At 44.6% G+C, this 4,618-nt stretch overlaps 1 non-coding gene across 1 annotated transcript; it reads right to left on the bottom strand.

Annotated features, from left to right (window-relative positions):
- Positions 1–839: 839 nt before the first annotated feature.
- LOC142576788 (U2 spliceosomal RNA) lies at positions 840–1,022 on the bottom strand. The gene has a single exon (XR_012826969.1). It is a non-coding gene; the product is annotated as a U2 spliceosomal RNA (small nuclear RNA).
- Positions 1,023–4,618: the final 3,596 nt, after the last annotated feature.

Raw genomic sequence — 4,618 nt, forward strand, 5'->3', positions numbered from 1 at the left:
AACACCAAGAAGGCGACAGGCTGGTATGCACGGGTTGTCCATTGCGTTTACTGCCCTCGTCAAGCTGGTTCGACTGTGCTCGAAAACAACTCGCGAGGAGACCGGCCGGCACGGATGTGACAACGGACATGGCACGACTTGCGGAAATTGTGCCACGAGGGTGGTCTATGCAATTACCCTTACGTGCGGCAAGTCTTGCATCGGACAGACAGGGCGCTGTATAAATGAACGAGCCAGGGAGCACGAGCTAAGTCAAACGAAAGATGACATGGCACATTTGCCAGCGCGACGCGAGACCTTCATGTGTCAGCTACGTTTGCGAGAGATTGAGATTCTCGGAAGAAGTAAGAATCAGAAAGCACGTGAGCTAATGGAAATCTACTATATAAAAATGATAAAGCCAGGGTGTATTAGTGATACGTCAGTTATGGTTTACGAATCGGAAACGAGGTCGTTAGACAGGAGGGTGTCCTAAGCTTGTGAATGGCCTGCTCATGCGTGTATGCCTGTTTAATACTGCATCAGCTCCAAAAAAAAAAAAGAAATAATTCTGCAGAGGCATTTAAGACTGCTTACGTGCGGCAATGTGAAATCATATTACTCGCTTTGGTGAAGTGGTTCTTTCTGCACGTTCCATGTCCGCGTAAGCTCTCGCTTGCGTTTTAACTGCGCACTGCAGTAAGCTAGGTCAAATGCGCTAAGCGCATCAGTGCACCATCTTGCGCGCAAAGAGTTAATAAGTCGAAGGATCGCTCAGCGGCATTCAATTGGACATTAATACTTTTACAGCGAAGGTGTTCATGGCTAGAGTTCCATGCATTTTTGTTCTACGTGTGCAAAAACCGTAGGGCGATCTCGGAGATAGTGCAATACCGGGTCGACCCGTGCGGAGGTGAAGCAGGCTTCAAGCACTCCGCCAACTTACAAAAATACACCTAATATCTTGGGTCCATATAGAACCAGCAACATACATTAAGCCGATAAAAACAGATACTACACTCTGCATCGCGTCGGCCACGTTTACGTTCGCACCGCCCTCTGTTGGTCGAAGCGCTTGCGCGTTCCGCTCTCGACCGTGGTGGCGCACCCGGCCGAAACGTCACGCGCCTCGAGATTCCTGCGGCTCGTCGGCGCGACGGTCCCGTCGTACACGGGAATGTATATAAAAATCACGCTAAAAAATTCCTACCTTCGTTTAAAATTCTGTGTCATCTCTGTGTGCGAAACGGCCTCGCTACTCATCCAACTTCGTAGAGTGGAATATGGCTCATGATTTTTTTAATGTTACATACTAATTTTATAAACTTATGACGTGGCCCGCCCTTCGGCTGCCCCGTGCCGACCTCGACGACGCACGTACGCACTGCGTCGCAAAACATTTGGCGCGTGACGCGCCCTCGCGTTGTCAACCGTCCAGTGTCGTCGAGGAAGCGCGCCCGTCGCGCACTCCGGAGGCCCGGGTTCGTCTACCGCCCAGACCGAAATTTGCCTAGTATTTTAATATTTGGGGTTTTACGTGCCAAAACCACTTTCTGATTATGAGGCACGCCGTAGTGGAGGACTCCGGAAATTTTGACCACCTGGGGTTCTTTAACGTGCACCTAAATATAAGCACACGGGCGTTTTCACATTTCGCCCCCATCGAAATGCGGTCGCCGTGGCCGGGATTCGATCCCGCGATCTCGTGCTCAGCAGCCCAACACCATAGCCACTGAGCAACCACGGCGGGTTGTTTGCCTAGTATTATTTCATAGGAGTTAGTGTGCTCTCTTTACAAGAACCTCCCTGAGAAAACTGACCTCAATTCGAGTATTTATTAGGTGGTTTTATTCTTTGCCGTTGTCCATTTTCGGTGCCGTCACGCCGTCGACGGACGAGACGTAACGCTTTCGCAATAATGAATCAGTTGCGAGCGACGCCATCGCCCGTGTTTCGTCCGTTTGTGTGTGTCCTAATGTGCGGGGAAAAGAAATGACCTATTCTGTAAAATAAATCGCCCCTGTCGTCACTCATATTTACATAAATTTTCCAAAAGGTATGTTCCCTGAAATGATGCAGACTGCACGCGTGGTGCCAATATACAAGCATGGTGACAAAGAATTCTAAATAATTAACTTCGTATATAAGTTCTGCCAGCCTTCTCAAAAGGTACAGAGAAAATCATGCGCTCTTGAATCATATCATACCTTAAAAACATAACCTTCTTCAACATTTTCGGCATGGTTGCACTAAACATCGTTCCACGGCACAGGCACTAACTACGCAAAAGAAAATTATCATAAAAGCGTTCAATAACAAATAACTCATAATGGCTGTGTACATCAAACTTTTGGAAAGCGTTCTATCTTGTCGATCACCCGATTCTTGTTTCAGAGGGCAAGATACACGGCGTCCTTGGGACGGCTCGTGCGCTTGCCGAGTCAAACAGAGCACACAGTAGTGCGTAGACGTTGCCAAGTATTCCATGCAGTCTGTTAAAAATGAAGTCCACCAAGGCAGTGTTTTAGGGCCATTATAGTTCGGTACATAAAGGGGGATCATTGTCATGTTTTTATAGAAATCTTAAATATCGCCTGTGGCAGATGGCGTAATTTTTGCCCTTGAGTTTGATTACCGGGAGAGGCGCGCATTGCTTGCACGAGAAATCGAAGCACATATTTCACTAGTGAACAACAATTCACCAATTCCCTTTGTATTACTAACATTACGGCACATAATGGAATTCACGAATTGCGGCCTGTGAGCTTCCAAGACCTACCCACTTGAAATAAATTTTCAGGAACATACCTGTTTTGTGTTATTTCTCAAGGTGTGCAACGAAATACCAGGGCGTTCCAGGTACTTTTGTGTTTTAGTGCATAAAAAGCATTTTTGATACCGTTGTGAGTGATTGTCGTAATTATTCCAACCAATCAATCTGCTTCGCCGGTTGCCTTTTTCACGCTTACATCTACTAGTGCCTTTTTTGCGCAGTTTGAAGGCGCACATCTCCAAACTGGCGTCATTCTGAAAATTCCTTCCAAGTGGATATGCCCCAAAAACTTCCCGGCTGCAAACTGCAATGTATGCCGTAAGGAAGACTAGGAGGTGAATTGCAATGCGGCGCCGTAAAGGAAATCATTCAGAAGTTTAGCACATTTTGGTCAATTTGTTGAGTGTGTGTTTCGATTTCTCGTGCAAATAATGCCCGCCTCTTTGAAGAATCCTGCTAAAAGAATAGAATTGTGCCATGTGCAACAGGCTATTGTTGAAAATGTTATGAAGCTGATAACTCTGTATGTATAAGACATCGTAAACAGTTCAGATAATGCACAGCTTGTCACGTACCCCTATGATACTGCAGTAATTCTTTCAACAACAGTTGAAGCTAAAGAGAAGGAACAACCAATGAGGTTCTCAAAAGTTTAAAGACTTGGACAGAAATCAATCGCCTAATAATAAACTCCAGAAAAACATGGGTAATTTTATACGACCAAAGGACAAAAATTATCGCAGCTAATTATCGTTCGTTTAGGCTACACATTTTGTAACCTCTGTAAAAACTTTTGGAGTTATTTTTCAGAACATTTAACATGGCATGATCATGATGAGTACATTCAATATAATATTTCTAGCACTCTCGGCATTACATCAAGGCTGAGGCACATGCTTTCTGTCAAAGCTAAAATTCTGTTTTATAATTCATTTGTCTCTTCCCTTCGAGAGTATTGTAGCATTGTGTGGTGCATAAGTGGTGTTATAAATTTAAGGAAAGCTGCATGTGTCTCATAAGAGAGCTGTCTGGTGTGTAGCTAATGCTTCTTACCTCTGTCCTACATCTGGCCTTTTTATTAAATATGATATTTGACATTTGTTTTGTTTGTTTGAGTACAGGTTAACAATAGAGCACAAATTCTTCCTCCGTTACAACGAAAGTAAATCTCTCTAGTTAGAAAACTTGAAAGAAAATTCGTGTATTAAAAATACTAGGTTTGAAAGCCCCTTTCTCATAGTATGTGGTTATACATAATCATTACCTTGCACAATGCCTGTGCTAAAATAACACACTATTCAAGTAGTATTTTCATCCTCCATGCGCTTCTGCTAAATCCATTTAGTGTTTTTGTGAGGGCAATACGTCCTACAATAGAAGTGGTCTCTTACTTTATTATTCGCATGAAAGTTTTTTATGTTTCCCACTGGTCTGCAGTGTAAAACAATGTTCTTGTATGCACACGGACTGTGATCACTGTTATAAGTATTTCTTTTTCTCCACGCACGATGTTCTACGACAGCCTCGCTGTCATGTAATAGGGCATCGGGACCTCTGCTAAGTGGCTGCTGCGACGTTTAGTGCCGTCCTCTCCATTTGACAAAGGGAAATCAAGTAGATAAAAAAAATGCTGGCTCTTCCGTAATTCACAGTAGAGGTAATCGCGAAATGAAAACCGGTGAAGCAGATTAATTGGTTGGAATCATTACGACGATCACTCACAGCCATATCCCAACGATCACAACTAGTGTCCCTGTCCGTGCTCCGGCAGGGAGCCTAGTTGCGCATAGATTCGCCATTATGTTATAGCTAGGCAGTGAAGCCACTCCTCGCGCGCGCAGGATGCAAATGCCGCGCGGTGTCCCA

The sequence above is a fragment of the Dermacentor variabilis genome, chromosome 3 (genome assembly GCF_050947875.1).
Source record: "Dermacentor variabilis isolate Ectoservices chromosome 3, ASM5094787v1, whole genome shotgun sequence".
In the NCBI taxonomy this organism is placed as follows: Eukaryota; Metazoa; Arthropoda; class Arachnida; order Ixodida; family Ixodidae; genus Dermacentor; species Dermacentor variabilis.